The following is a 21,047-nucleotide window of genomic DNA, read 5'->3' as shown; positions in this document are numbered from 1 at the left end:
ATTCAGACGGAAAGGACATAGCAAACCTTGTAGAATCATTTGATTTTTCTTCCTGCCAATAGGCATTGTTGTTCATCAGAAGAAATAATTAGTGGATTATGTATGGAAAACGTCATCCTATCAGTCCAGTGCCTGATTTGAATAGCTCATATAAACAACTCACTGATGCAATGAGTACTCACTGTCTTGAGATATGACACAACACACTACATCCTTTGGGAGTTTCTCCCCTGTTCGCAAGCAGCATTTCACATCTGTGCTTGACAGCACAGAAGAGCAGGCTGTTCCACATCCACTACCAAAAACAGGCTGTGCAGGTAAAAAGTTAAGCCAGAATCTGCAGCCCAATGACCCTGCCTTGCAACGAAACATACCATCTCATCAAAATGGATAACAGAAAGAAGTTTTCACTATTGGAATTCATGTGAAAAAAGCAAATGGGGTTTACTGAAGACGAAAGCTTTCAATTAATATTTCATAACTAATGAACATCTGAGTTAAGAATTGGTACATCTTTCTCTATTGTTTCAGAAGATGCAAAGTCCATTGCTTTTTTGTAGCCTCTTAAAAGAAGAATAATCTAATGTACCATCTAGAGAGGCACCTCAAGGATCTGGAATAACTGGGAGTAAACTGGAAGCAAGCAGCAACAAAATGAAACAGCACCAGCAAATGAGACAGACATAGTACAGATAAAAGAAACTGCAAAGCTAGTGTACAGAATACATTTTTAATGCAGAACACTACTTACCTGAGGAGTATGTGGAGACAGAGAATTCAAAAATGGTCTTCACCTGATAGGTAAGTTTTATTTTAAAGAAAATATTATTTCTTTTCTAAGATGAATATTGCTCTGATTCTGTGATGGTAAGTGAATTTCACCGGTATCCTCATCCACATCAAGTCTGAATTTCAAACCTTTAAGGTAAATGTTCTTGTTGCATTTCCTACACTGTACAAATAATTGATTTTTATGATGTGTGTTTTTTCAAATTACCTTATTAAATTCTTTTCACTAGATTTGTCTAGAATTGCTTGCCAAGACTGAAAGTGCTATTTGTTTAAAGCTAGCAAATGCAAAAATAATATCCACAGATATAAAGTCATACCACAGTTACTATTTACAAAGTAGTATTTATTGTTCCTCTATATTTAATGAGAGCTATTACTGCAAAAATTTTGATACAATAATAATGTAACATTTTATATGTCTTTTATTAAGGTAAAAGCCATGCTTAAAATACACTAAGAAAATCAGCCGAAAGTGTCAATTATAGTTAGCTGTGAAACTATAGTAACTGATGTTAGCGCACAGGATTAAACAATGAAAGCTTAACATACAGTTTAAATACCAGCTAAGAATAAGAGTGCAATCCTGTTACACATGAGATCTGAAAATATATATTTTAATCAAAATAAGCAATAAATGAAGACATAGAGAGTCAAACAGCACTGTTAACCTGGTTATGGTGTAACAGATAACAAAAATGTTGTATATTACCTCAAATATAGAGTGTATTGAGGAGCTTTAACAAAACAGCAACATCTGTTGGTTCAAAGGCTGGCAGCTTACTAACGTTCTTGGTTAAGGCATTTGGCAGACAGAAGTGCTTACACCCCTACCAAAAAACATTATGGAAGTCATATGATCACTGTTTAATATAAATTATGAAACAATAGAAATATTGTCTCCCTTTCCAAGAAACCAATATTTATTTTCATGTATTATATTGTCAACTTCTTTCTCCTCTCACTTACCCTTCTTAATACTCTAATTTCTTTCAATCTCTTCCTTCATCACATTTCTCAATAGTTTGACTTTTACCTCCCTGTCAAGTATAAACATACCTTCTGCTTCTCCACCAAGTACAAACACACAACTGTCAAAGAGTTAAACAGTTTTTAGTAGCTATAAAGCAAACTTCACAGCCAACCTCAGAAGAAATGCCCAAGTGGGGAGAAAAGCCCTTCTCTTCTACTTTCAGATGGTGGGGATCCTGCTGGAACGTAGGCTCATTTAGAACCTTTAGAGGTTAATTACTCTTTATATTTTGATTAATACTTTCTCTACAAATATGAAATCTTTTCTGCCACATTCTGCTCCCAAAATAAAGAAAGAAGTCTGGCTTTGATGTTTTTTGCCCACTTCTTCACTCTCATTCAGCTAAATGTGCAAGGGAGGTTTTGTCTATATGTCTCTTCCAAATATGACATATATGCAAGAGTTACAGGGGCACAATGTTTTTTGCTTGCCTGCTTTCAATTGCTGTTTATTTTAGGGTTCTCTGCAACTACAAATAATGTTCTCCATTACGCAAGGCTTTTGGTAGCAGCAGAAATGTAACTCATGTGCATATAAGACTACAATTTACCCCTTTACGCTTTCAACAAAAAAGTAAGAGTGGTAAAGCTTTTTACTGCTTCTCAATTATGAGCAGCAATTTGCTATTTTGAGGATACTTGAAATACAACATCCTGCATCTATTTACCACTGTATACTTATGAGCAGACTATCTTCCCAAAGACTATTTTCACCTGACAAAGGTGAAAGGAAAAACCCAACCACACACAGGTAGACATATCAGATATGCAAGTTATATTTTAAAAGTGGACTCATCAATTTCACATTATGAAAATGCCAATATCTATACATGGATTAAAATAAGGTGGAAAATCTACTCAAAAGTTACTCACTTCAAAAATCCTACACATGTCTGTCCTATAAACATCTGCATTCACAAAATATAGAATAAGTAAAAACCTTTCAATATAAAACATATTGAAAACATAACACTTAAAAAAACACCATTACCTCTTAAAATTACATTAGGATATACAGTTGCTATTATAAAATCAAAACCTACAAAAATAAAACTTCACCTTCATCACCAAGAGCTTTGTTACAGTTCAGTGAACATAGCAAAGACCTGATACACCTAAAACCTTTCATGGCAGGTGCCATCAACAATGGAAACAGAGAGAAAAAAGGACAAAATATCAACCAAGAAACACGCAATCAAGTGCAACTTTAGGGGAGAAATCTGTCTACGATTACTGAAAACAATTTAAAAACAATTTGAGTAAAAAATACTGAATTTTTATATCTATGTTAATCCCGAAAATCACTTTTGAGCACAGTCAGTTTAGGCCACTTGTTAAGTTTGGCACTGATATCTGCCAAAGTGGAAGTGTAGACAAGTCCTTAAAATAATGTTATTATCAAGGCAAATACATACCAAGCTACTCAAAACAGCTAAATTTCAATGTAATACTGTTTCATAAGAACAACTGATGGTGATTTAACATGGTCTGCTATACCGTCTGAAATAAAAATATTGTTAAAGTTTTACTGAAAGGCATTTTAGCTATGGTACAGTGGCTTTGTAGATTTCTTGAGAAAAGCTAGCCCAAAAAGAAAGCTATAATAGAACAAAGAATTTGTAACTGGTCCTTAGTTCAAGATCATTGGTTCAGCAAGTGATAAAATTAGGAAGACCTTCTATTTGATTCTCACTTTTCAGTGTGTCAATTTATATACTTCTACCTAATTACAAATCAAATGTTAAAAGATTATTCTCCATTCTATCTCTCGTTTCTTCTTGAATCCTTTTTGAACGATTTGGTTGTTAAAACCATTCAACAGTAGTCTCTCTAAAGTGTTCGTAATCCAAGGTATTTGAATATTGACTGCTACCCAAAAGAAGGCATGTGGTTTGCCACTACCCACAGTTACAAATAAATTTCCCTATTATTATATTCAAAACTGCAAGTCATCTTTGTTAATGTCTGTAAAGCTTCATGCTGATATTCCTAGCATATTTAAACAATGAAAAGAACTGGGGCAAGAGAAGGAGGTACATGCATTTAAGAAATAGAATTGCTCTAAAGGGGGAGAAGGATACTAAAATACTGAAACCAGGAAGGTAAAGGTGATATTTTAGAGATCAAAACTGGGTTCAATACAATTAAAACAGGAGCATTTTATAGAGTATAAACTAGCCACAGTAGAATGTAATCCTGTGTAGACTACTCATCATCTTTGCTATGTAAGGCTGCAGGCGTCCATAGCTTCTTGTTGGTGCAAAAGTCTCTGCTTGGGGAGGGGATGGTTTATCAAGATGAAATAACAAGACATTGTGACCTGACAAGAAAACTATTTTCCTCAAAAGTGAGATAAAGTAAGGCCTCCTGATACAGGTAGAAAAGTTGTTCCATGCTGGGTTTGCATTTAGGCACAAGATAACCACAAATCAAACGTGAAAATGAAATCAAATGTCTCACTCCAAAGGTAAAGCTTCCCCCTCTGCCTCATAATAAGGTGGAAACATCTTTTTAACAGAGTAAGAAGTTGTGGATAACGTTGAACGGTGGCACTCCTTTAGCAAAGCAATGGTACCCAGCTGAACCAGGAGGGATAATCCCTTTCACCACTACTGCAGCTCTCATGCACTCCGAAAACTAGTTCTGAGTGCTAGTGGGCACTATGCAGTTTTGGGAAAGTAGAAGTCCTGAAGAGCAGAGGGGATAAAAGTTCTGTTGCAACTGTCAGAGGAATGACAGACTGACCCCTTTATGTTTTGCCTTAAGAAAAGGATATGGTTGGGTTGTTGTGTTTTTTCCTTCAATTATTTCTAGCTCAGTAGTTCACTGCAAGGAAAGTCATGGCATTTCTCTAACCAGTGCTTTGGTGTATACAACAGCTAAATGAAGATGTCAGCCACAGATGCTGGTGAAACGTCAGGAAGAAAAAAAATTCTAGAACATGGCCACATAGCCCGAAAAACCCACCAAAAAACAACAGCTAAATAACTTTTTCCCAAATGCAACAATACATAGAGTAGAGAAGTTAAGTTCCCTTATTGGAGGTGGTGGACATGATGAACCTAGCAAGGATAAATATTAGCAATTTTACAGGGTAATTGACAGAATTCATATTTTTGCTAATGCTAATCTATCAGGTTATACACATGCTGAAGTCTAACTGACAATAGATTTAAAGCTAAATCCTTAACTTTCAATACATCTTGAACATCTAAAACACAGCTTAATTCTTAATTCCACATAACTTCTTTTCTGAAGTACAAATAATTTCCCTTTGATCAGGAAGACAAAAATACAGGTCCCAAAGATACTTTGAGTGCCACAGTGGCATATCATTTGCCTTTCCAATGGAAACTGTAGTAAAGCTCTCTGAGTCTCACCCAATGGGTGCAAAGGAAAGGCCTAAATTCTGTAGTCTCTGTTCTATTATATCACCAGAGTACTGCTGGGAATTAACTAGCTCCAATCACTTCTTAGTTATAATTCTTTTTCCAGTACCTGCAGTATAACTACTTTACACGTAACAAGGAGCAATTCCACTCCTTTTGTGGTACACCTGTATTTTAAGTTGTTTTATAGTTACAGGGGTGTGGCCATACTAAATGGTAGAGGCCTCGAACCCAGTGCTACTCAAAGTGGCAGTCTATGGGCTAATGTCAGTCCATAGAAAGTTTCCAGGAAATAAACAAATAGTTGTAATCAATAAGAACAAATAGGGCAATGGTCCCTGGCAAATTAAAAAAAATCTGCCAGAAGCAGTGCTGTAACCTGGGCTGCCTAGGCGAGAAAACTATGTGCTTCCTATCACAAGCCAGTGGCATTTGTATTTTTAAGAAACAGTTATAAACATTTTTAAGAAAAAGGAAAGGAAATAATAGCTCCTTTAAAATTGCAACTTTAACTACTCTGAGACATCTTGAAACAGAAACAATTACATATTGAAAATAACAACTCAGTCTCTTTAACAGAATGGATCTATATACTATATAATCATAGTTCAATAAAAGTTGAAGTATTTGCATAATAAATAAATAAATATGAGTTTTTAGTGAACAATCAATATACAGCTATGAAATTAAGGGAACTTTTTTCATCCTTTTGTTTATTACCACTGACAATTTTGCCATTCTCCCCCCCCCCCCCGTCCCCATTTTTCAAACATAAAATGAAGGCCTTGTCACTAAAAAAAATCTGCTTCATAAAAAAGTTGTGATGAAAATTTTACACAAGACTTGTGTTTGCATTAAAATCAGTAAATACATCTGCTGCTGATTAATAACAAATGGTGTCACCAACTACACTAGTATTAAACTATTTCAGATAAAAATTGTTGCAAGAAAGGCATAACAATCTGTCAACAATTTTTTAAAATGCAGAAAAACAAGCAATTCCTTCAATAAATCTTACCAAAGCCTTTAACTGATTAATTCTTGGAATGCAAACTATGCTTATCAAAGCCAGAGTCAGCTATTTCACCAACGCTCTGAACATTTGCCACATTCGTATGTCTGATCTTTCAACATTTTGGCTGTGCCCCGAAAGTAGATTTCATAGAAGCATTTTCCCCCCAACGGGTTGACTGTCTCACACAAGATGTTTAGATGTATATATATTTCCCTCAAAAGAGCTGACTTTTCATAAAGCTGAAACTTATAAGGACCAACACTCTGGATCTGTGATGATCTATTAGGAACAGGAAGATTTGCAGATCTCACCCTATTCAAATGAAATAGTTAACCTGCCCAATCATATCCATCTGAACATTGAGACACAAAGCAATTTCTTCCTTCTATAAAGTGCACATGTAAATGATGCACAGCAATATAGTGGAACAATGCGTTCAGATTACTCTATTACTTACTATACTGTTGCTTTGATAAATCTTTCACAATTAAAAAAAACCTGACTGGCAAAATCAATTATCATTTCAAAGAGTACATTTCATTAATTTATCCCATGCTATAATTTACTCTGTCAGCTACAGACATATCCAAAAAGAGTGGATACAATCAATATCCACACTGTCATATACTGTACATTTGATTCTGTAACATATAATAGTTACAAATTTAAGACATTAGCATCTAGATCTCCCTTAAAATTCATGGAATAATGTAGTGTGACTGCATAGTGAAAACTTTCCATGGAAACACTTAAACTTTAGGGTCTGGAACAAATGCTCCATTTTCAGAGTTGTAGATGCATTTTGCACCCATTAATGTTTAGTACTGAATTCAGGTCACTGGCAAGCTTGTTTTTCAGAGTGGTATCTACTTTTCTAACCCAACAGTACACAGCCTGTGACAAAAATATGGACATTTCTGTATCACTCACATTTAGCAACTGTTGAACAATACTGTAGTATCAATAATATCAAAATACATTCTCCTCCCACATACCTATATAGTCTGGCAAGTATTACTAAAGATCTAGTGCCGGAGAAGTGGTGCTGAAGTGCTGAGCATGCCATGGACAGCCAGAAAATCAAACAAATGGGAGCAGATCAGACCTGACATCTCCTTGGGAGCCAAGATAACCGAACAGAGGCTGTCATACTTTGACCACATAATGAAAAGACACAACTCACTGGAAAAGACAATATTGCTAGGGAAGATAGAGGGCAGCAAAAAAAGAGGAAGGCTGCATAGTAGATGGATAGATTCAATCAAGGCGGTCACAGCCCTGAGCCTACAGGACCTGAGCAGAGTAGGTGAAAACAGGGAGACTTGGATGTGTCTCACTCATAGGGTCGCCATGAGTCAAAGTCAACTCAAACACAGTTAACAACAACAAACAATGCACAGAATAATAATGTGTAGAATTAATAGCATGATCACTTCATTGCTGTATTTTTAAAACAAAAAAAGAGTTAAGGATACAATCATTCCTTCTTTCTCTCTCTGACACAAACACACGCACATCTCCCTGTTCTCTTTTCTTTGTTTTTACAAGTTCAGGCAGGGTTTTTCTCCTAATCAATTTTCCTAATTACTACTTTTACTATAATAGGGGCCACAGTAGCATTAAGTGGAAAATTGTTCTGGTTGCTTAAATATAAATAATATTCTATATAAGGGGGAAGATTTTGTATACAGCTATCCATATGTATGGAAAATTCTCTGTCTACTGCACATATTTATGTTCATTTCGTTACTTTGGATAATTTCATGAAGTCCTTATGATATCAATATCATCTGCTGAGAAAACAACAGGAGAGGAATTTTTGCCCTGATGTCTTGTTTGTGATCTTCTAGCTGGCAGTGGGAAATAAGGCTGTACACAAGGTTCTTCTTATGTTCCTGTCCACACATGTTTCTTCTTTAGGAACTGAAGGCAAGCAGTTCCTTAAATAAACACTAAATACATATGTAGAGGAAACACACTTGTTTATCTTACTTAAAGAACAAGGAGTGCATACACAGAGAGGGGGAGAGAGAGAGAGTGCGCTAATGAGTAATGAAGCAGGTGTAGAAATAATCTGAATGTGGTCAGACTGGCAAAACATAGGAGACATTTCATATCAATCAGCCTCTATTCCTCAAATTGGTAGCGTTCATACTATAAAACAAAAATGGGGCACGAACCAAAATCTGACACAAAATAAAGTAGTGACTGCATTGGGTATGTGTGATTATATTCAAGTATCCATTAGCAGATATTGATCCACACTCTATAAAAGCAAAGATATAACTAAATTTAAAGTTGAGTTTTTAAAAATAATTATTTGTTTCACTCATTTTGCTGTGGTCCTCACTAGTCAAGACACCATAACTAAATAACATATTTTTCTATAAATGCATATTACTTTTTCTTTAAATTAAATTAAATAGACTGTAAAACTGCTGTATATAAATGCTTGCTTCTTGATATGACTTGATAAACACTTTCCTAAAGTCATATTGTATTTCTCAGGCTCTAGGGAAAACTGCCATTTGCTGCACACAGCTTTTATAATAACTGCAAAAGACAGAAAATGAAATGGTACATTTAAATTCTTCAAGTTCACAAGTTATGGAACAAGCAGTACCAGAATTGAGTATATGGGGCATGGATTATTAAAACCATGAAAAACGCAAAAGGAAACTCAAACACATAATAATAATAATAAAAACAATGGTGAATCACTTCACAGAGGAGCATGGCTGAATACTCTCTATGTCCTTGAAACCTGGGAAATTCCAGAGGAAGTTTTTACACATTTTTGTTTCCACTAGATGACATTTTTAGCATCACTGCGATATTTCCTTAATTTACAAATATAGGAATAGACATGCAAATTTAGAAATACAAAAGCAGAAGCAAACAGGTATTCCTACAGAAGATCCTTAGAAGTCAACACAGGCAGCCTAACAAAACTAAACTCGGGGGGGGGGGGTTGAGGTGGAGTGGGTGCGCACCAAACCACATGAAAGCCCAGAGAAGGGGTGAACTCCCATGGGGTGCTTGCTCATTGTCCATCTCAAACCCACCCCCTGCACCTGCTGCTCCCCGCTGCCGCTAGTGTGCCTCTGCTAAAGGGGGGAGGATGTCTCCATTGCAGAGCATTGCCCTGCTCACCCACATGTCCAGCCATCTGGGTCTTTCCACAGCTGGGCAGAAGGGTGAGTGAGACAGAGAGAGAAGGGGGCAGGAATATCCACTGACTTGCCCACCCACCTGGCTAGCCGCCTGGATCTTTCCGCAACTGGGCGGCCAGGCAGGCAAGGCAGAGGGAGGTTAGGGGCTAACTGCCACTACGACTGCCACCCTACACTGGGTGACACCAGTCCTAGTGGTACCACTGGATATGTTCTCTGCTACAGCAAATTTAAGCTAAAGAAAGACATTAACTTTCATATTTAAAACAATATACAGTTTCTTGTTTTGTCTCTTCTCCTGCCCCACTCCTTGATGTTCTTCTCATTTTCCAAACTGTAATGTGGATCGCAAGAGAAATTCCCAGCTATCCTGTCATTAGCTTATACTGTACGAATGAAATATCCAACGATCATCCTAGGCCATTATGGTCTATCCAATAACCATAACGGTATCAACACATTTTGAAAGATTACCCAATTTAAAACAACCAGTTGAATTTATTAAGCTTTTACTTTTAAGTTGCGGAAGGCTGATCCAAGATTCAATAACAGGAAAATCTAGATGAGAAAGTAAGGCCAGATAAATAGGAGAGCAAATCAAGAATTTAAAATAACATATTGACATTTTACACATTCACCCACAAGGAGATAAATGAAAATGAAATTAAAGTTTCAAAAGCCTGGAAAAACTGATCTATTCAAAGCTGTTTATCAATCAGTCAAGCATCTAACCTCAAAAGATTCATTCCAAAATAAAATTGAAAGGAAGTACTTCCAAAACTGAATTCATGAGGAGAAATTCTATCTTTTTTCAAACCAAAGCAAGAAAGTACAACCAACCAAAAACAATGAGATCCAGTACCACTATCTGTTAGGCTTTCCCCCTTCTTCCTACCTGTAACCATAAAAAATCAGTTCTGTATTAGTTAAATGCCAGATCAGAAGGGCAGTAACCTTCAAAACAATTTATTTTATTATTCTATGGGTTTCACATAATCTGAACCTTCACAGAAAGCAGTCTAGGCTCACATTGCTGCTAAATGTAAGGAACATGAAACTTTGTAGCTTTTTCTTATATATTCAGACCTCTGTATCTGTGGGGAACCTGTTCCACCACCACCACCACCCACAGATACCAAAATCTGCAAATGCTCAAGTCCCACTTTGTTTAATGGCAGTGCAGAACAGCAGCCTGTATGTGCCGCTGTTAAGAAAAATGGGGGCTTGCCATCTGCAGATGGTTAAATCCGTGGATGGCAAATTCACCAATACGGAGGGCATACTGTACTTATAAGTATATTTTATACTTATCCTGTATCTTGGCCATGCTTTGTGAGTAATTATCTTTTGTTGACTCTCTGATTCCAAGCAAAGAAAGCTTTCTAATAAGGAAAGGCGAGCCTGGTTGTGAATCAAACCTAATTCCCATTCCATTCTACTGCTTCCTATCCATGAAACAAGTGAACTACCAAAACTAACCTGAGCTGTGTGTCAACACTGAGCAGTACATCTGACCTGTACTCATCATAACAGCAGCCTAAGATTCACTAAAGTCAACCAGCATGGTAGAAACTGCACTTAAGGGGCAGCTCTAGTTGCTTGCCAAATGGACTAAACATTCATGATTTTTACAACAGAGCTCAACACAGACTTCTGTATCACAGTTTCTTTCCTAACCACTGATTTCTTTCCTATTGTTAAACTATAAACCCTTGAGGTAAGCACCAACATTTTCTTATTTTGACATGATGGCCCATATCGAAGGCTTGCACGACTTTGACAAGCTAAAATACTGTATGCAGATTATACTTTTACAGGTAAATATTATCAGGTTATATTTAGACCCAGCTAATTTTACATCACACGATGCCTAAATTTCCTTTGTTGATTGTTAGATTGTTCTCTCATCTTAAGTCTCTGCTCTTCACTTTCCCCATCTTGTCACATTCAGACATAAATGATGAGAAAAGAAGGTAATGTTCAAAAGCTACAAAGATGAAGAGGAGGCTGACAAAATGAAATAAATAGTGAGGAAATGGAACAGATAATTAATGTGGAGTCTGGTATGAATGAGGAACATGTAGGTGGAAAAAGAGGCAGCAGTATGAACAAAGTGACAGTGGACAAGTTTTGGTTCAGTATTACTGGATCAGTCACACTAAATTTTGCAACACTAGGACACAACAAACTGTTCACCCCAATGTCAGAACCATGCTGAACTATCTTTCAGATCTGTATTTTTAACCAAATAACAACACATACACCATTTATTACAATCAGTAAATAACAGTAAGATCCCTCCTTGTACACAGCCATAAATCACTTAAACCACTTAAGCCACAGATATTACCATGGTCCTGAGCAAATACAAAGAAAATGCAGATCCTGTCCTGTGGATTTATAGCATAATCCTGTATGTGCCCATACTGTGGAAAAATGTAAAAATGCTCAATTTATCATTTCTAGTCTTCACACAAGATGCGATTAATTTTACAATCATATCATTTTTACTGTTCATCTTAATTCATTCTAACCCTTCTATAATGGCACACTGATCTTCCCTTATTAACTTGTTGTTGTTATCAAGACAGTTTCAACATGTGGTAAAACTAAAAATGAAAGATTCCCAAGAGACCCTGTTACTAAATAGCCTGCTCAGGTCTTGCAAAGTTAGGGTAGTGTCCTTCCCACATGGCTGCAAAACATATAATGAACTTCGCAAAGACATGGATTACTACATCACATTCTTTAATATCAAAACATTTATTTTGGATATTGTTTTATTATGATGATAATTAAGATGAACAGTATACCAACTCAGAAATAAACCTTGCTGAGTATAGTTCAGTGGAAAAATTCAACAAAATTAATTCAACAAAAAGCTATGCAATTGTAAAGAGACAACCCAGGTTTCTCAAGAGCAAATTATGCTAATTACATTTGTTTCTTCTTTTGATAAAGTGCTTAGCTTGGTAGATAAGGGGAAATCTGTGTGGGGTAGAATATCTTGATCCAGCAAGTTTTGAACAAGGTCTCTGTTGTTGTTATACAGATCAAGCAGTTCAAAAGCGTGTAGAAGTGCAAGGAGATAAGTACATACCACATCAGTGGGAAAGTAACAGCGTTCCATGCAGTCATGCTGGTTACATGACCACAGAGTTATCTTTGACAATACTGGCTCCCTCGGCTAAGTAACGGCAGCTAAATAACGGAGATGAACACCGCCCCTTAAGTCAGACACAACTAGACAAATTTGACAAAGGGAAAACCTTTTCCTTTACGTTCTTTATCCCCAGAGACCTCTCTTTGTTGGTATTCTTGACTATGTAATTGCGACCATTCATTACATCTAGTCACAACCATAGTACCATGAAGCTGCACTTCACTCCTATATTTGTCAAAATGACTGAACTGCCATTTTGGGAATACAGCATGCAACATGAACATTCCTTTAGTTCAAGGCATTGTTCCAAGAAAAAAATAATGTCAGAAGGACAATTGGTATGAATAACAATGTGTTTACAAATGGAAGCCTACATCTATTTCCATTTCAATCCCATCTACTTTCTTTTAAAAGATGATGATAATCCAACTGCACCACTAAGAAGTTATTTAACAATCAAGTAGCATGTATAAAACAGTGAAAATGTGAGGGAGATTAATAGACATATAAGACACAAACATGTCCTTCCAAGAGACATCTTTCATAGTAAGACAATAAAGGGTGAAAAAATGCAGTATTATACTGAAGTATGTTCCAAGAGCTATGTAATACAGGCTGTCCGTTTCAGATTTCAGTGCTGAATGATGTAGAAGTCACCATTCAGAGTTCCTGAAGGCTCTCTCTCTCAAAGAAGCCAAGCAAGAGAGGGGGTAGTTTGTTTGTTTGACTCATTTTCAACCTTTACTGAGAGGTGAATCAAATGACCTTCCTTTAACAGCATACTTGCAATACGCCAGCTCATGGAAGTATGATATTTCTAGAACAGCTATAGACAATTCAGATTAGGAAATGGGCAAGACTATTCTTTACTTTCAAGGTCTTCACTGAAGTGAGACATACAAACTTTCATTGTCATTTTAATTGCATTCCCCTCTAAAACTGATATATTGCTGAAATTCAGTCCAGTCCTCTTTTGCTAAGACTAAGCAGTTAAATTCTACTTACATTCAGTTTTCTGCCAATTCAGTATTATTAACTTGCTGGAATAAAATTAAGATGTGCTACTGACAGTATTACTTAATGACCTCTCGCTTTGTGACTCATAATCATTGCTATAATTATGGTTTTATTTCTCATAATTTCTAATTACTTTTATTTGTTTAATTTATTAATTAATTGACTGCAGTGTCCTTAAGATCCAGAACATCTACTGTATGTTTCAGACCACAGAGTTGCCTGCGCTTGTGCTAATCCTCAGTGCTTAAAGTCACAACTCAAGTTTTAAACTATCAATCAGATATCATGTTTAGGAAAATGCAGTGCTGTAACTATGAATAATAGAAGCTTACTTCAAAATACAGTTGTCCCTCCACATTTGTGGCTTTGACTTTTGCAGATTTGATTAATATACAGTTGGCCCTCCTTTTTTGCGGGAGATCCATTTCGGACCCCCTCCCTGCAAAAACAGAGGCTCACACATATTCCAGCTTCATAGGCTTGAATGGTGTGTGCCCTCAGGTGTGCGGCCCAGATGTGCGTGCCAGGTGCGTGCACCATTAGAAATAGCACAGGTCACCCCCTCTGTGGATATTCAAGGTCGCAGATCTCAGAACCACAAGTTATGCGGAGTGACTGTATTCTCTCTAAGGATCTCTAAGTCCTCCTGTGCAACTCTGTTGGACACAGATGTTAGAGTTGCACTGAAGGACCTAGAGATTACTAGAGAAAACACTTCTCTAGGAATTTGTAAGTCCTCCATCAGATGTTGACCATGGAGTTGCACTGCAGGACCTAGAGATACCTAGAGAGGTGTTTTGTCAGGATTAGAAAATAATGGTATTTTATTTACGGGTTTTTTTTCTCACTTTCATGGGGGTCCTGTTCCCCTAAAAGATAAAAGTTTCCCCTTTGACAAGGTTGTCAAGTCTTGTCCAACTGTAGGGGGCAGCACTCATCTCTGTTACTAAGCCAAAGAGCCAGTGTTGTCCAAAGACAACTCCAGAGTGGTACTCTACTTGCTGGTGGTACTCCAGAGCGTTACTGAAGTGGTACTCTACTTGCACTTTTACATGATTTCAAACTGCTAGGTAGGCAGGAGCTGGGACTAGTGATGGGAACTCACTCTGTCCTGCAGCACTTGGACCTCACATTGCCTACCTTTCGATCTTGCAATCAACAGAGTCAGCGTCTTAACCACTGAGCCACCACATCCCTATGCCAGTGCCCCTAACCCCAGTGAATGTGGAGGGCCCAGTGTAATGGAAAGATGAGGTTCACAGGACAATAACATTTCAAATACTAGAAGATGATAGTATAGCTTGAGTTTTATATCTGAGACCAAGAGTGATGGGGAAGAGAAATATTGGAAGGTATAGGTGAATTCAAACTGACAACTGCTGACAAAATGTCAAAGGCAAAGCCACTATCAACCATCTCATGTGTAATTATGGTCATCACTCTAACTAAATGTCCTCCCCTACCCTATTCGATTAAAAATAGAGACAGATTTTCCACAAAGCACTGATCAATTTAAGAGAAGAAAGTTTTACAACACACTGAATCTTGCTGTGCAGTATCACACACTGCAAGTTTTAAAAATCGTTTGATAGCATTTTTACTGAACAATATATGCCATTCAGAGCAAGAAAAAGCCTGTTGTATTAAAATAATTTGTAAAGATGCACATGCTTTGAAATGACATAACAACTACCTTCATTTTATTTCTCTGTGATAGAGAATTCAGTTCTGACATTTCTTGTTCCTCTCACTTCAAAATGTATAAAAGGGGGACAGATTGTTTGATCAAGGAAAAAAAATATATATGTAATGTTGGAAACTTAGAAAGGAAATGTTGAACAGATGGAAATCCAGCCCACAATGGCACCAATTTCTACATTTGATTATTTTATTATAATAGTTTGATATCTTGGTGTATATTTAAAGGGACCTGATTAATTTCTCTGTTATTTTCATACAACAAGTTGTGGTTCAACCAACTGAGGTAATTATCTTAGCCATTTTTTCAGTTCACATTTTCTGCTATTTTATATGTCAGTAACTCCCTGGGATCAATCGTGTGTGCATTTCCTTGAGTACATCCATTTTTCCTCGGAGATCAAATGCAGGATAATTTATCAGGGTAGTCTAAGTTAAAACTATTTAAATAATTTACTCAAATCATGTTTCCCATTTTGAATTCCTATATTTCCTGAACAAGCATGTATACTGTTTGCTACAGCAATTAAAACATTACTTTGTAACTATATAAAGCACTATAAACATGCTAGGAACATAATACAGCATACAACATTGGATTATAAAATTCAAATACATTGCAGAGACATATGTGCTTATAAACAAAAGAACAATTTCTGCTTGACTTTATCTGCACATATGAAAAGACTCTAGGCAAGAAGGTTAAGGCTGTAATCCCACAGATGCTTTTTTAAAGGCAGGTCACACTGAATGTAGTAATATATATTAACATGTAAGCCTTCACATGAATCAGCATGGTGTGGTGGTTTGAGCATTAGACCATGACTTTGGAAACCAGAGACCAAATCCAGGCTCAACCAGGTAAACCCATTGGGTGATTTTGAGCAAGTCACACTCTCTCAGCCTCAGAGGATGGCAATGGCAACCCCCCCCCCCCCCCTGAAGAAACCTGCCATGAAAAACCCTATGATAGGTGTGCCTTAGGTTCACCATAAGTTGGAAAGAATTTGAAGGCGCACAACAACAACAATAACAAGCCTTTACAACTGGAACCTGCAACAAAATGTTGCAGTGTAAACTTCTCCAGTTCATTACTCTAGCTATCCAGCAAAGCAATTTTCTGGAACTTTCCTACAGGTTTTTCTCTCCTACTTTTGCAATTCTTGGGATTCCTCCAGACCTGCTAACACCCTCTTCCTCCAACCACAACCCTCATGCAGGGACAGTGCCTCTTTTTGGCTACATAAAAATAACCACATTATTTTCTTATCGTCTTAAAATTGTGTAAGATAAGACTGAACTGCAAGTGTCCAGAGCTTTGTTTGGATCCAATAGTTGCATGAGCAGCAGGATTGTCCGTCCACGCAAAAGTGCCATGCGAAAAGTATCTCTGGAGTTTTGGATGACACTCCTGAATAGTATGGGCTGTACTATGAGGATATGCAGTGGGAGGTCGCTTCTCGGCCTTTTGGCTAAGATCAAGTGTAGACATCTATTAGAAAGTTCACTGAAAGAACTTCTAAGGGAGAAGGACAGGTTGCTTACCTGTAACAGTATTTCTTCGAGTGGTCATCTGCGAATTCACACAAATGGGTTATCATTCTGTGCCTGCACAGTTAGCTTCGGAACCTTCTTGGAGAGATTAAAGGCGTTTTGGCGGTAGCCCCACCCACTCTCCAACTGCCTTTTTCAGTCGGTTTCCCTCCTAAACCCTCAGTTCCATGGACGCCGTGTAGCAGCAGCCCAGGACGGAAGGAGAGGCAGGGCACGACTGTGTGGGGAGGATGGGCGGGATTTGTGTGAATTCGCAGATGACCACTCGAAGAAATACTGTTACAGGTAAGCAACCTGTCCTTCTTCTTCGTGGTCTCTGCGAATCACACAAATGGGTTAGACTAGCAAGCTTAGGTCAGTGGAGGTGGGAGTGCCATGCCACACAAGAAAGGCATATTGACCCCAAATAGAACCACCAGGTGGGAAACCAATCCTAAGGGCATGCAAACATAGGAACGAACAGTCCCGCTGACATAATGACTCTACAGAGTCATGTAGAAATACTGAGATGTAGTGGAACAGTCACCAATGCAGGTGAAACATGCCCATTGGTAGAAAAACAGGCTTGCCAGTTAACCATATGTTGCACAGACTGTAGGTAAACTTTGATGGTCCATAATAAATGGCAGGTGTAAACTAAGGGCAGAGAAAAACCCTGACCTAGATAGCACAGATTTCTTGGTAATGGAGATTATGCCAAAGCCACCGAATAGGTGAGTGACATGGAATATAAGGAATCTCACTACTGTGAGCAGCTATTGGAAGATGCCAAGCACGAAGGTCTGGTATACAGACCTTGTCTAATCCAAAAGGTGGATTGAATCCAACATGAAAGGCAAAGAGCTCACAACAATGCAAGGCTGCACAGGCCGGGATGTTGGTATTTAGGAAAGAGGGGCTTACAAAGCCCTCAAACTTGAGGCATGTCATTCAAAGAATCTTGAAAGTAGGAAACATGCAGTAGCCTGATAAAGCCTCTCGAAGCCATGATTTGGAGATTCTGGCAGTGACAGACACAGCCTAGAATACTAGTTAGTCTAGGGCTAAATGTTCTCTTTACAGAGTATGAAAAGACAATCTGTGGTCAACAATGAGATGGTTGAAAAGTGCATTCATAGAGAGAGAGCCTAATGAGATCGAACTGGAGAAGAGCTCCAGCAATGATTCCTGGAACAACGGTGGACACCAGAGAGGAGGAATATTATCTCATTAAGTCACAACAAATTTCTGACTAGAATAGAGGAGATTGCAAGATCCAGTTGTTGTGGCACACAAGGCACGCTGTATCTGAGCGTAATGTTCCAGGCTATCAGCATGAAGCATGCAGATCTTGGTGAAAACGAGAAAGAAAAACAACAGTGGCTGGTATGATGCCAATAAGACTAGTCACAGCATTGTAAAAGTGAAAGGATACCACACTGTCAGGTTGAAAGAAGTCCCTGTGGGGATGGTATCCCATGACATGATGTCCTGTAGACGCTGTATCAAGGATATTGAGAGATGGCAAGAACAGCCAGAACTGGTAGTCAAACAGTATAGCAGGAGTGAACTGGTGTCAATCCATCATGAATGGGCCCTAGGAACAAAAATGTTCAGAGCAGTGGAGCTGGAATAGACGTTAAGAGCCACAAAGTCCAATTCTAGCCAGCTGGTGCAAAACACCAGGCAATATGACAGAAATCATGATAACGTTATCCCTAATGCTTAAGAGGAACGACTCAAGCTGTAGCATTAATCTACTGCAACACGCCAGTATGAGCAGAAGGACTTAGAGACCATATAACAGTGGCTCAAAAACCCTTATCGTATAGGTCCAGGGCGCGTAATGAAGCGTGAAGTACACTGTGACAGTGCATAGCAATTAGGTGGAGCACAGGACTCCCTTAGGGGAGAGATGCCCAAAGAAATTTGCAGAATGCATGGTTAGCCTTGTTAGGGTTGCAGGTGGAGGTCTGAAATATTGTCACCTCACCCAATCGACGCCTTGGACCAGAGGTTCAGGAGAATTAGGATGGTATGACATCAATCGGCCAGGAGAGATGAGACAGTTATGCAAACCTCGAGATCTCCAAGTATCCATAGGGTGGACAGATCTTTAAATGGTGGCTCAAAATCGAGGGATGTCCCCAGAGGGCATTCCTGCCCAGAGGAGAAAATGGAAAGGAATTGTGGCAGTTGTTTGCCATCTGTTCCAAGGAAGAGAGTGGCATTGACAAAAACCCTTTGGAAGGGCTATGGGAAATAGACATGTATTTCTCACTATATATAGTGGCCTTTGATAATAGGCATCAACTGCCTTAGGTGACACTCACATTGGGAAGTGGCAAAACCTTTCCCTATGAATGATGGTTTCTGTGCTTTGGTATCAAAGCCCCCCATGGAGGGAACAAGATGATCACAATTGAGCTGGTACTGGTTGTATAATGGTAGCGTCCCTAGGTATGAAAGCGACGAACCAATTTATGAGATTTGATTGTACAGTCCTGAAGCCGTCCATACGGTGAAGGATTATCTGTACCCAGAGTAAATCAACTGTGCTCCCAAATTTTACAGGGGCCAACTCAGAAGTCACACTTGAATTTCTGCATTAAGCAACATTTAGCCGTCCAGTCTAAGATGAAGGACGTCGTCATAAATTGTAGCGTACAAATGGTGATGTCCTCCCTCAGTATGGAGGAAGCACCATCTCCCCCGAATTGGCTATATAGGGATAGTCGTGATGTCATGTCTCGGTACAGAAGGAATATTTGGACTGTATAACTGTCCTGTGATGCTGGCATTACTCAATACCGAGGCAGCAACCTGAAAAAAGTCTCAATTTTGAATGAAATGGGACTAGAGTATGTCAGGGTAACCATTTTTGGCTCAGAGGCAAAGAAGTGACCACTGGTGGTGGTTTGAGGGATAAGGCACCTCATGGCCCAAATTGATAGAGCGCTTGATGATAGTTAACCTCGGTACAGAGGGAACAACCATGGCTTTGAACCCAAACCAGCATCATCCATACTGGCTGTTGGGAACAGCTAATCGTGGCCACAAAATGCACCCGGTAGCAGCAAGGCGCATGCGACGGTATCAATAATGGCCCTCAGAACTGAAAAGCCAGCTGCATTCGAATCCTCTTGTGCAGCTTTGCACGGTACCAACGTTGGACTCTTAATATTCGTCTTCTCAAAGGAGAGTCAGGACGAAATGCAGCCATACAATGATGGCAATCTGGCTAACATCCCATATCAGTTTGACTCCGAAGAGTCAGGGGCTGACAAAGGTAGAAATCAAGCTGCAAGCCAATCGGAATTAGTCCTGAAAGTCAGGGACCAATGAAGATCAAAGCCTGGCAGCCAGCCAATCAGTTTGACCCAGAGAGTTAGGGACCAACGAAGATCAATGTCAGGCTACAGGTCAATCGGTATGACTCCAGAGAGTCAGGCACCAACGAGGATCGAAGTCAGGCTGCCATACTGTTGGTATGGGACCGATGAGGATCGAAGTCGGGCTGCCAGGCAACCGGTTTGACCCTGAAGAGTCAGGGACCAATGAGGAACGAAGTCAGGCTGCAAGTCAAGCAGTATGACCCCAGAGATTCAGGGACTGATGAGGATCCAGATTGGACAGCTAGCCAAACAGTTTGACCCCTAAGAGTCCGGGATCGATGAAGATCCAAGCCTTTCAGCCAGCCAAATGGTTGGACCTCGGAGAGTCAGGGACTGACGAGGCTTGAACCTGGGCTATAAGTCAATGAATCTGACTCCAGGGAGTCAGAGACCGATGCATATCGAAGTTGGGCAGCCGTCCAATTGGTTTGGCACCGGAGAGCCAGGGACCCATGAGGGTCGATGTCAGGCTGCAAGCCAATCGGTATGATCCCAGGGAGTCAGGGACCGATGAGGATCCACGTTGGGCTGCCATCCAGTCGGTATGACTCCGGAGAGTCAGGGACCGATGCAGATCGAGGTTGGGCAGCCATCCGGTCAGTATGACCCAAGAGAGTCGGGGATCGATGAGGATCCATGTTGGGCAGCCATCCAGTCGGTATGACTCCAAAGAGTCAGGGACGGATGAGGATCCATGTTGGGCAGCCATCCAGTCGGTATGACCCCAGAGAGTCAGGGACTGATGAGGATCCATGTTGGGCAGCCATCCAGTCGGTATGACCCCGGAGAGTCAGGGACCGATGCAGATCGAGGTTGGGCAGCCATCTGGTCGGTATGACCCAG

General features: G+C 39.1%; 2 protein-coding genes across 2 annotated transcripts in view; one reads left to right on the top strand and one right to left on the bottom strand.

Moving 5' to 3' along the window:
- The window catches only part of AVEN (apoptosis and caspase activation inhibitor), a 166,175-nt gene that overhangs the window by 86,873 nt on the left and 58,255 nt on the right, over window positions 1–21,047 (bottom strand). The window lies entirely within an intron of this gene.
- The window catches only part of CHRM5 (cholinergic receptor muscarinic 5), a 99,663-nt gene continuing 79,337 nt past the window's right edge, over window positions 722–21,047 (top strand). Inside the window, exon 1 of the mRNA XM_042477746.1 lies at window positions 722–801. The gene's annotated coding sequence lies outside the window, so the exon portion shown is untranslated. The remainder of the gene's footprint in view (window positions 802–21,047) is intronic.

The sequence above is a fragment of the Sceloporus undulatus genome, chromosome 1 (genome assembly GCF_019175285.1).
Source record: "Sceloporus undulatus isolate JIND9_A2432 ecotype Alabama chromosome 1, SceUnd_v1.1, whole genome shotgun sequence".
Taxonomy (NCBI): domain Eukaryota; kingdom Metazoa; phylum Chordata; class Lepidosauria; order Squamata; family Phrynosomatidae; genus Sceloporus; species Sceloporus undulatus.
The sequence above is the reverse complement of the archived record's forward strand: the minus strand, read 5'-3'. Positions and strand labels throughout refer to the sequence as shown.